Source organism: Pteropus medius, unplaced genomic scaffold (genome assembly GCF_902729225.1).
Source record: "Pteropus medius unplaced genomic scaffold, Ma_sr-lr_union100, whole genome shotgun sequence".
Classification (NCBI taxonomy): Eukaryota; Metazoa; Chordata; class Mammalia; order Chiroptera; family Pteropodidae; genus Pteropus; species Pteropus medius.
The window spans coordinates 445,275-458,144 of NW_024355205.1; the positions used below are offsets into that span (position 1 = coordinate 445,275).

At 37.9% G+C, this 12,870-nt stretch overlaps 1 non-coding gene and 1 pseudogene across 1 annotated transcript; both read left to right on the plus strand.

Moving 5' to 3' along the window:
- Nucleotides 1–1,173: 1,173 nt before the first annotated feature.
- LOC120599052 (uncharacterized) lies at nucleotides 1,174–1,289 on the plus strand (annotated as a pseudogene).
- A 10,162-nt stretch (nucleotides 1,290–11,451) lies between these two features.
- Nucleotides 11,452–11,570, plus strand: LOC120599041 (5S ribosomal RNA). The gene has a single exon (XR_005651797.1). It is a non-coding gene; the product is annotated as a 5S ribosomal RNA (ribosomal RNA).
- The last annotated feature ends 1,300 nt before the right edge of the window (nucleotides 11,571–12,870 follow it).

Below are 12,870 nucleotides of genomic sequence, written 5' to 3' on the forward strand. Positions count from 1 at the left end.
TAGATTGTTTATTTCAGCTTTTTCTTGTTTCTTGAGGTAGGCCTGTATTGCTATGAATTTCCCTCTTAGGACTGCTTTTGCTGTGTCCCATAAATTTTGAGTTGTTGTGTTTTCATTTTCATTTGTCTCTAGGTATCTTTTGATTTCTTCCTTATCTCATTAATAACCCACTCATTGTTTAGTAGCATGTTTTTTAGCCTCCATGTGTTTGTGTATTTTCCAGTATTTTTCATGTAGTTGATATCTAGTTTCATACCATTGTAATCAGAGAAGAAGGTTGCTATGGTTTCAGTCTTCTTAAATTTATTGAGACTTTATTGGTATCCTAACATGTGGTCTATCTTCGAAAATGTTCCATGTGCACTTGAGTTCTTGCCAGCGAACATTTTGGTGATAGTTTCAGATAATTGAAACTGGAGACCAAAAATAATGGGTAGAGGGTTAGAAGAAAGGAGAGTTCTGCTGGAGCCCAGCAATGCTCCCAGGTGATAAAAAAGTCACTCTTTTCCCCCATTACTTACTCTAATTACTTGTACAATAAGCAAATAAAAAAAATTAAATCTAAGGGGGAAAAAAAACAAGAAAGAGTAGCTCTTTGGATGAATTCCAGACAAACTGAAATAATTCCTACAACATTGCAGATCAACCCTCCAAAATCTGAATATTTTGAATAGCGGAAATGTATTTTTATGTTATATGTTTCTTGACATCAGTATACAATAAAGTAACAGTATAAATATTTTTGTATGACATAATACATATTAAAATCAATTTAAAATGTCACTTTAAAATATTGAAGGCCGCTGTATTGAGTTTGAAATATCAGGAGAAAGAATTCAATATATTTTAAATTCTGAAATGATAAAAGGAAACTTTCAGAATAGAAGTATGTATTTGAGTCATATAATTGTATTAAATTATGTTAAAACTTTCTAAGACTCTGAAAAATGGTCTTCTTTTCAGCAATTGTAGAAATAACTTCTTTGAGGAGTCACAGATCTGCCTTCATTTTTGTCTTTACTCTCTTTCCCTCTTATTTCATCACTTATTTCAGTCAGTAGATTCTCTATAAAAATTACTCCTGGCAAATGTGGTTCTATAGTGTAGCGGTTAGTACATTTGCCTTACACGCAGAAGGTCCTGGGTTTGCACCCAGTGGAGCCAAGGTCCATGGTTTATGGCCATGCCACCCTGAACAAGCCTAATATCTGATCTTGGAAGCTAAGCAGGGTCGGGCCTGGTTAGTACTTGGATGGGAGACCACCTAGGAAGACCAGGTGCTGTAGGCATAAAAAAAAAAAAAAAAATTTACTCCTGGCATGTGTGCACACAAAGTTGATTTATGAGATGAGAACATGAGACAGACTGTAGGATGAGCTTGTCTGCTAGGGGACCAGAGACTGGTGGTGGCTCTGAGGAATCTTATGACCTTAGCAAGTAATCTTTGGAAGCCTTGATTTCTCCACTGATAAAGTGGAGATAACAAGGCCCATTATTCAAAAAAGGATTCATAAGATACCATCTATGAACTTTTCTGAAGTCTGGGATAAGAGCATCTTATAAGTGCCATTGTTTCTGTTCTCATTAGTATTGTTGTAGTTATTCCTGGGAACTTTAATATGGTTTAAGGCCCTCCAGTACGCATCTGTTATATAAGAATTGGTAGTTTTTAACATTTATTGTGGGACAACGGAAAGGGGAAGGAAAGTACCCCCCACCCCCCCAACCCCCCCCAAAAATGAAGTAAAAACTATCCTATAGCAGATTGAAACTTTGTTAATGTAGTCATCATGGACTTTAGTAAAAATCATTTTTTGAGTAGAATCTCTTGTTTTGATAGTTTAAAATTTTTTGTATAATTTTAAACTCCACTTTCTAGCACTTGTTTTACATCGAAGCAAAAGTTGCTATGCTGTGAAGGATTCTAGTAAGATATGTTGTAGCCATCGAAGACTAGCTGTTCTTATTCAAGGAATTAAGGCTGCGACAATTTGAGCCGTGCATGTTATGTCTAATCAAATGGGGTTCCCGCACCCCAGATGATTTAGGGAGCTTGCTTTATGGTGATTAAACTCCAAGCTATGGCAATAAGTGCAAATGAATGTTAACCTTGGATAGGTTTTTGATACTCTACCCAAATCACTGAATGTGTACATTTTGCTTGGAGAATCGCACACTTTGCAGCAGGCACTTGTACATTTATACCCGTGCAGGGCCTTAATGGGAAACATTTGAGTCTGGTTGCAAAGATTTGCTCAGTGTGAAATCTGTTCCTAACACAATGGTCAGATTGAAAGGAGTTTCATTACATGGCTGGGCATTTCTTCTTTCTTTGGGGAATATAAAAGGTGAATGCAATACTTTCCAGTTTAAAGTTACCACAAAACTTCATAATCTTAACCTCAAAATCTACTCCTAAATTTATACAGAGAACCAGAGGCCTGGAGCTGGCCGCAACTGCCTGTTTGATCTTGGTTAAGTTCCAAAAAGCCAGGGAGAGTTCAAAGCAGGGCCAGGGGCAACTCCACACTTTAATCCACGCTCCCCTTTCCCTTCTTTCCTTTCTCTTTCTCTTCATCCTCTAGTATGAACTACAGTATATATACATTTCAATAACCCTAGACACCATAGATTCTAGAACAATGAGGAAAGCGTCTTTATTGATACTGACAGGACCTTTGCTTAGAAAATGTCCCTCAAAAGATGTTAGAGAATGTGGTCATAAACCAGAAAGGTATTTGTTACAACTTTTAAGTCTGTTTTATTTCTAGCTCTCTAAATTCCATTGGATAAGGTTTAATTTTTTTTTCATTTTTTGTGCGGAAACTTCTCTTTAGGGTTTAGGATGCAGGAAGAGTAGTTATGGCTTTAGGTAAGTTGGTGGCTTTGCTTTTGTATTAGTCCCCCTTCTCCATCTTCCCCCAAAAGAAATAAAGAGAGAACATAAAGGACAATTATGAAGCAATACCAATAATAAAACAAGAATGAGTTCTTTACATTTATTATTGAAGGTACTGTATTTGGAAATTGAATAATTTTTTTTTTCCATTCTAAGCACTCCGAATGTTATTTTGGTCTAGTCATATTGTTGGAAGAGGGTTTTAGATTATTTTAACTATGGCTAATGAATATGTCTATTGATAGTAAAAAGAATCGAATTGCACCCTGACTTCGAAGGCCCAGAATTGTATTACTGCCTTAGTATTAACCAGTCTGAAATTCATTTTCTATCAAATGGGCCACCCAGCATACATGAATTTAACTTAAAATTCCTGATGATGCCACAAGCATTATCTATAAATAAATGAAACTGGAGTTTTAACACTATAGTAATGTCTTTTCCTTTCCCAAGAAGATTTATTCCCTATAACATAAACCAAACAAGTATGACAAATAAACTGACACAGGTGACAGTGATGACAGTTGTATGTGGCTTTGCTCCCAAGTCACTCAGAGCCCAGGTGAGTAGAACTTGATATAAACATTCCTAATGTTCCACTTTCACATTCTCTAGCCTTTCTTGCCCTTCCAGTTCTGAGTTTTAGCAGGAATGAGAAGGAGTGCTATTCTATTCATATTTTCATTGCAGAGCTTCTGAACACTGCACAGAAAATGTGAAGGTTAGGGTAGGGGATGGCTGATAATGTGAATGCAGGGGAAGGTTTGAGTGTAATGGCAGCAGATTGCATTTTCCAGGGGATACATTCATATTTATCTCCTGGAATATATATATATATATATATATATATATATATATATATATATATATATATATATACACACATATATATATATATGTATACACACACACACACACACACACACACACACACATATAATCACCCCACATGTTTTTGCAATGTGATGTTGACATTCCTTCAATTTAAAGATATGTTCTCTACTTTTAAACTTGGGGAAATCTTTGTAACTATCTCAAAAAATAATGTAGTGGAAGTGATACAGTTTGACCTCTGAGGTTAGGTCACAAAAGGCATTATGACTTCTGTATGGGTCCTTCTCTCTCAGGACGCTTGCCTTTGGAACCTAGTACTGTGTAGTGAGGAAGCCCCGGCCACTTGGGGAAGCCACTTTCAGGTGTACCAACCCACAGTCTTAGCTTAGAGGTGTTCCTGAACAGAGGGAGGATAGGAAAAGGGGGGAAGAAGACAGGGAAAAAGGAAGAGGAGAGAAGTGATTATGTCCCTGCTCAGTAACCGACTACGAATATTATTGAGTTTCTCATATGTACTAGACACTGTTCTAGAAGCTGGGATACAGCTATGAACAAAACAGATAAAAATAGCCACATTTTTAGCTCTTTCTGTAGACTCTGTAAATTTAACTTACTGAGCCTTCTACAGCTGGGAGAATCAAGTTCAGATTTTACATAATCCTGACCAAATTTTGTGATTACAGTGAACACATTTCATGGGAATTAATCTGTTCTTTGAAATAGAGTTCCCCTTTGTTACAGATGAATGAACAAAGCCTAAGGAAGTTGATGGTGATACGCGTTCCTATGACTTTGTCCCTATGTTTTGCTTTTCCTAGTAGAGTTTCAGGTCTAGTATAAATGGTCCGTGAATGTTTGGGAGTGAGGAATGAATAGATGCTTGGGTGGCACCATCCTCTCCCTGAATCCATTCCCCTTCAGTACAATGTGCTCCATTTTCTTGACCACCAATGCTCAGGAAACACGGAAATACACTAGCTAGCTCCTCCTTCAAGAAAAGACTTGCTGCCCATCTGTAAGGAGTGTGGTCAGAAGAAAGCCTTCAGCTGTCACTCCTTCAGGGTCTGTTTTATCTGTAGAGAGCCACCTTGCCCACAGTCATACCATATCAGGGCATTCTAAATTTCATGACTGAATGTAGGGAGGATATAAAGATCTGGCCATTTTGTACAATGGGGGCCAACTCAGATGGTTAATAGTTACTCTAAAGCTCACTGCCTGGTTAGCTGAAATTTTATTGAGCCTGCATCACACTTCAGCTTCTCTTCTGCTCGCTCATTCCTTTTTCCCATCTTCCTTTCGCAGGTGTTGGTCCTTAACAAACATTTTTAATGCCAGTTTCATCTCAGCATCAACTTCTGAGGAACTTAACCTGCATCACCTTTCACTTGCCTTTAGTTTGTTTGTAAGGCTCCTTACCTTTGCTCACAAGACTGTTCATCACCAAGGTAACTTACCTTGTTTATTATGTTAAGGCCTTAAAATATTCATTTCTGATTATGAGAAGATTGACAACTCCAAACGGAGGCCAGGCATAATACCATTGGAGTGCTCACTTAGAAAGATTGGTAGTGCCTTTCTCATTGTTGCTGGTAATATATATTTGACCAACATTAGACTTACTTTCATGAAATCACTGCATCAATGAATAATGCACAGATTGCTTATTTGCCTTTTTGTTGACCACTGCTCTGTTCCAGATCATCAAATGCCCGAAGAGGAAAACTGCTTTGGCTGACAAATATCAGATTCCCTTCTCTCTGGGATTCTGCCTCCTCAGGTCCTAGGTGCCTTGGTTCCTCTCCGATGCTCTCAAGCAGACTTTTCTCTCCCATCTCCATTTTTTTTTTCTGGTTGTTCCTAGGGGGAGTGTTGGTCTGTTACAAATTAATCTGCCACAGCTGGAGGCAGAATCATCCCGGTTCACCTTCCCTCTGACTCATTAATCTTAACCAACAGAAGTGATTTGAAAAAGTAGATGTTATCTTTCAATAAAGAGGAGAAAAATTAAAAGATTTTTATAGATTAAAAGGTTATTAGAGAAAAAATATAAGATTGAGCAGGTTCTGGAGAAGCATGTGTAGCTTTTTCAATCAGAATTGTGTTCTTTAATTCATCCTTAATTAGAAAAACATGACTTCCATTTACCCATAAATACACTCAATTTTTAATCCATCCCGTTAATAGTTGTTGTTTCCTTTTGTTAGTTTTCTCAATTCCATTACTTTTATTATACTTAACTGAAAGGAAATTTACCATAAGTTAAATTTTAAGAATTTAAGAACTCATTTCTTTATCCTGAAAAAACTTTAAGTCTTTAGTTAACTCTCAATTATCTACAGTAAAGCATAGGGAAATTTTAAATCCATAATTTAAAGCAATGAATAATTTAAAAAATTTTATGTTTGGCTTTAAATGCAGGTCATATTTTGCTCATTAACATTTTCCTTCCTGATTATATTTTACTTAAACAAATATATTAAATTTTAAATTTATCTTTCTTAGCCAAACGACTTTTCCATTTTACTGTGTGTTAGAGTTTACATGAGCTTTCAACATTATATCCATTCTTCATGAGTTGTGTGGCATTCCATGAACTTTATGACACCCTACAATTAATTATGGTAATTGGAGACCTTGGTAAATATTGATGTTTTCAGCTGTGCATAGAATTAAATTTTCTTTTCCTCCTCTCTGTCTATATCAGATAACAATACTTTGAGTCTCCCTTGTGTTTGTTTCATATCCAAGGAATTTCAGAGGCTCCACAGTCATAGTGCCAAGCCCCTAATGGCTAGTTGGTGAAAATCCCTACTATCAAGATGAAGGAGGTGAGGCAATACTCAAAGGAAAACAAACAAACAAATAAACAAAAAGCAAACAAAGAGAAGACTCTCTGGGCAGATTAGAATAAAATTGAGATCTATTGACCTATTGACAGGGCTGCTAGAATCACCTTCCCTCAGGCACCTGCTGGGGTGAGTGCATTTGAGAAGGAATTAGAACAAAGGCGATTGATTAAGTTAGATCTTTCAAGGAAAGTCTCATTACTCCTGTGACAGGAGAACAATTTACCTGGTCCACCAAGGCATCCTTGATCAACTAGATCCAACTCTTGTTAAGATCTTTTAAATCTGAAGGCACTATGATTTTCTGAATCATACTCAATTTATGTCCAATTTTCTCATTCATTCATTCATGGATTTATTTCTCTTTGTAGGATCTACCCAATTACCAGTGCCCCACTGTCTACGACATACAGCATCTTCTTTTTGAAGACCCTCCCTCTGTCCTCTCCTTTCTTGGCAAGTCTCACATCTACTTACTAGCACCACATCAAATCCTTGGGCAAAAGACTAATGATGACTCAAGAAAGGAAAGGGAAGGTCACTCCAGGGACTACTTCTTACTGCTTTTGGTTCTTTAGCCTGTTTCAATTTATTGTTCAGTCCACAGTCTGAAAACAGAAAAATTCCCCTAGTTTTTTTTTTTTTTGTGAAAAGCCATGATCTGTCATCTAATTTTTCTTTGAAATGTGGATGAGTTTTACTTCAAGTCTTTAATGTACCGAGGCTCACCTTTAATATCTGTGGTTGGCCTTGTCATTCTATATAGAAGTGAATAAAAAGAAGGCAGCTGGAGGAGAAAACGTTTTTGTTCTTTATTTCTTATTGCTATTAGCAATAAAGATCTTTAGAAAACTTCTAAGGGACTTTATACTTCAGAGACAGGAAGGTAGGGGAGAATTTATTGGACCATATCATATCTGCAGCGGGCAAGGGAGGAGAGAGACTTTGGTCATAAGGAACAGATGGCGATGATGGAATAGAAGGTCTAGGGGTAATCCTGGGACCATCAGAAGAAAATAAAAGACTTGTGGAGTACCATCTGTACAGCTCACACACACACCATCTAATTTAGTGTTTCCAAATGTCTTCCTTGGAACACCAGTCCCAGGAGATATTCTATGAGAAAAGGCACCTGGGTTGGTGGAAATATGTTTGAGAAAAGCTACATTTCATATTTTTCTTGAAGAAGTTCTGCAGTAAGAAATCAGTTTAATCTCTCCCCTCCACGTCATTAGCAGGCGTGCTGTGTCAAAAGGTGTGAGCATTTAAAATGTTGGTAGATTGCAATATTTTTATGTCCACCCATAACCTAGCATTATGGCTTATCATTTTCCATTTTGGTAACTCCTATTGATATCCCGTAGATCTTGTGTTCCACAAAACACAGGGTATATTGGCCAATTTTTAATATTCTTCTGGCCTGTGCACAGTGTACATTACTGTCCTCTTTCTATGGATGAAGAGCTGAAGCTCAGAAACTTCTTATAAGTTTGACTCTCTCTCTTTACCCCCAACCTGCTGGGACCACTCTCTATCTCAGCCTGGGGCACAGATGCCAGTGGAAACTGTACTTGGAGAAGCATCTGCTCTTCTGCTAGGGGTAAACTCTGGATGTTTTCCTCTAGAAGTGTTGTTAAGTATATGGTGGTTAGGCATCTATTTTTTTTTTTTTAAGCACAGTTCTTTATTTCTAGTAGATTGCAGGCTATTAGCTCTTGTGGTTTTCCCCTGTGATTCTAACCACCATATCTATCTAGCAGGTTTTCAACAATAGTGATCGCCATCATTTATTGAGTATCTACTGTATGCCAGGTGCTTGAGAGACATTATTATTTGTCACGACAATCATGCAATTGAGTTATACTTCTAAGAAGGTATCCTCATATGCATTTGAGGCTGGGAGAGGTCGCTGGCCCAAGGTTACATGAAACCAAGATTCACTCAGTTTTGTCTGACATCTCTGAATCATAATACCTTTATTTGAAAACGTGTTTTGAACCCCAAGCAACAACTAATGTTTGGGACACACCTTGTTGCATAATTCGAGACTATCTTAGTTCCAAGTCTCATTGACAATGATTGGCTGCCTCTGTCTCCAGACTGTCTCTTTACTACTGGAGTCCTCGTTGCCTATTTGATTAAGATTTGCTTTGATTTAAACAGAGTTAAACTATGAGATGACCTGCTGTGAGATTATCAATATACTCTTATCCTCCAGTCCTCTTTATCTCCTTATTCTTTTCCTCTCTTTTAGTTTTGTCACTGTTCTTCTCTTTCTTCTTTCATTTTCACAAGACTTATGTCTTCTCTCAGAATATAACACCTTTGCCGTCTGCCCTGTTAAACATCAAACAAAAGACCGTGTGAAATAAATCAAGAGAGGAGGAAAAAAATGAGTGATTCTCAATGTTCTTATTCTGCAAGCCTCTTTTCCCCACCTTCTCCTCATTAATTCTGTAACCCAACTCTTCCTACACTTCCCTTCATCTTCTTACTTTATCATTACCCCCCAGATAGGGAGGCATTTCTTTGAAGGGGCGGGGGATAGGGAAAGATGATAAAGGCTTCGTATAGATCAGGTGTGAGAGGGGTGCAAGGGTAGGGGACATTCAGGCAAGGAACAAGCATGGAAGAGAGAGGGAAGGTTTTTATAGAGGGGGCTGAAGGTATGCAGCTGAAAGCTCCAGCAGTGACTGTGCAGAAGTAGAGAAAGAGCGATGTGAAGGGAAGGAGACAGAGATCAGAAGGCTGGCAAGAGGAGCCTGCGAGATAGGTAAAGCAGAGGAGCAAACAGGACAAGGTGGAGGCAGGTGACAACACAGACATTTTGGAGAACAGAAGGGCATTCAGGGAGGAGAGCCAAGGCCACATAGGGTCGACTGTTTTTTTTTAAGGATTAAAGATGAATCACTGTTTTCATAAGCATCAGTGCACACGCCATATGTTAGGTGTTGCTAGAGTGGAAAACACGTTACGCTGACTTAGAACAGGCCCGACAGCCTTACACTCCGCCCTGTCGGAGGCTTGGGAGGGAGCCCCGTGGGTTTAGATTCCCCCAGGGATGAGGTAATGCTTCTCAAGCGTCTCTTGGTACATGACCCTCACCCTCTCCCTCCTATAAAGTGAAACCCAAACCAATATAAACCCTGTAAACCTTCCTTGACTGCTCACAGGTTAGAAGAGAAGTGGAGGTTAGCTGCACCACTAATGACAGATTCCATGGTAAAGGCTCAATAAACACTTGGTAATTAATTACAGAGAAAAGAGGAACTGGATACTAATTTAGGTCATAGACTCCTTTGGAAATCTGATGAAAGCTATGGACCCTCTACCCAGAAAAAAACAAAAAACCAAAAAAACAAAAACCCATGTGCACATATACAAGTCCAATTTTATTTATAATATCAAGATGTTCACTAAAATCCTGAGGCTAAGGCCTAGGGGGTTCATGGATCCCAGGATAAGAAGCCCTGACTTTATAAGAGTTTATGTAATATTTTGCATCCATGAACAATTTTATCCAAACAAAACCCTGGAGATAAGGCAGATGCTGCTAGCATTAAACAGACGAAGAGACTCGGGTACAGAAGTGGGGTGACTTGCCTCCATATCAGCTAAGAGGCAATGTGGGGGCTAAAACTTGGAGCTCCTGCCTCAAAAGCTAGTCTTGTTCCATTGCCCACTGATAATTTGGAACTTGCTATTAAGAAAACAGAATGTTTATTTTTATTTTTTTACTTTTTGGTGGTTATCAGGGCTTTTCAAAAAGGGGGAAATTAGATTGTACTTCTTCTTTATTCTTTGACTGAGTCAATAGGATATTTTCCAGCTTTTTCTTCCTTCCTCTACACTCAAAATAGAAGACAGGGAGACTATCTAGTGGAATTGAGATTCAGTGAGAAACTACCCATGGTGAAAAATAATATTAATAACAACTATATATATTACAGCTGGTGCATCATACCTTGCCAGAGAAACCTACTTATCATGGGGTCCATTTATGATTGAATGACAAATATTACAGGGAGCAGAGTTAATAGAAACCCCATAATGCAGTCTGGATATTTTGACTTCTGGTACAATCTTCTAACCAGTGCATGGACCAAGCAACATTTTAGTCACTTGCCAGTCTGAAAACTCTTCTTGTCAAGCAGGCCATTCATCACCTTCAGGGTTTAATAATGGAGCAATGTATGCTGACAATTGGTGAGTCATGGAAAATGAGTATGTTACTACATGGAAGTTTCATTTCATTAGATAATGAGCTAGAGGGAATTTATATATTGTTTTATTGAGATTTTAATAGGGTTTTTTGTTTTGTTTTGTTTTGTTTTCTTTTTTTGGCTTTGGAATATCCCTATTATAACATGCTGTATACTATACAAATCTCAGGAGTTTATGACTGGAGTAGTAGCTCTCAATATTTGATGTGCATAAAAATTACTCAGGATATTTTAAAAAATTCACAGGCCAAAAAACAAGTATTGGAGCGAATGTAGAGAAAAGGGAACCCTTGTACACCTTTGGTGGACATGTAAATAGGTGCACCCACTATGAAAAACAGTATGGAGTTTCCTCAAAAACTTAAGAACAGAACTTCCAGATGATCCAGTTATTCTGCTTCTGGGTATTTATCTGAAAAATACCAAAACACTAATTTGAAAAGATATATGTACCCCTGTGTTTATTACAGCATTATTAACTGCAGATATGGAATAGTCAAGATATGGAAACAACCTAAGTATCTGTTAATGGATGAATGAATAAAGAAGATGTGGTACAGACGTAGTTCCATAGTGTAGCGGTTAGCACATCTGCTTTACATGCAGAAGGGCCTGGGTTCGCGCCCCCATGGAGCCACGGTCCGTGGTCCACAGCCATACCACCCTGAACAAGCCCAATCCTGTCTGATCTTGGAAGCTAAGCAGGGTCGGGCCTGGTTAGTACTTGGGTGGGAGACCACCTAGGAAGACCAGGTGCTGTAGGCATAAATAATAATAATAAATAATTAAAAAAAATAAAGTTCTCAAACTCTTGCAAGTCATCTATTGGCAGTGACTGAGTCCCATAACATATATCCTGGCAGCCCAAGACAGCCATAGCACAGAGTAATGCAGAATGCAGGATGAGTTTTCTCAGGATGTCCATAGTACCTTTCAGGCACCTCAACTGTTAAAGAATTTCAACTCTAAACATGTAAACCACCCCATAGAATTTGGCAAAGTGCACATCTACTTGGAGAAATATAATTTTGCTTTCCCTACATGAGGCAATAATTTGTAAGCCATATGCATTGAGATTGGCTTTTAAAGCAGCAGTCACTGTAATAAAAAATTCAACTTATGGGAAATTTTAACCATGTCTCTGCATAATTCTTTCATTCCCAGTGGGGTTTGGCTGGGGCCTTGAAAAAGAAGGAAATTTTCATAGTAGTAGTCATTTCAAACCAAGCTGTTAGAGCATAGTCGTGAATGAGGTTGTGATGAGAAGCAGGAAATAACACAATAGATTTATGATTTATTTCAATGACTTTAATTCTAAAAGTGTGTTTTAAAAAAAAACTATATTTTTTCTGGATATCAACTTACCTATCCACAGAGGTTGTTGTTTGCTCCTGGATTGAGAAAGAAAAACATTGTAAGGGCCTGTTTTGGACCATTAAGACTTCTATTGGGGGGTTACACATCAGCCCTTACGTTTACTCTCTGCAATTTATAATCACCTGCCAAAGATGATTAGGAGCAAACAATTTTTCTGTTTCAGCACATCTGTTAGGACATACACAAAAATATAATCTCTTAAATTTCTGTGTTGAAATGGCCTGTCATTCAGCAAGAACATAGGCATAGGCATTTGCTGTATGCTAAATGCAGCAAAAGTTAAAATTTGGTAGGATGTCTTATAAATTAAATGGCTTCTTCTGGAACCTACTGAACATGTAAAAATGACAAAGAGTATGAAGCTAGTGTCAATATTTATTCAATTAACATTTATCGAGCACATGTAATATGCCGGATTGATAAATAAACCTCTACTATTGAACAATTCAATCCTGCTGGAGAGACCAAATCACAAAGACAACTAATCACAATTAAAGGTGGTTAGAATCTCTAGCTATTAGGGAAACACAAATCAAAACCGCAATGAGATACCATCTCATACTTGTTAGAATGGCTATAATCAATAGGACAAGTAATAACAAATGTTGGAAAGGATATGGAAAAATAGGAACCCTCATACACTGCTGGTGGGACTGCAAATTGGTATAGCCACTATGGAAGACAAAAT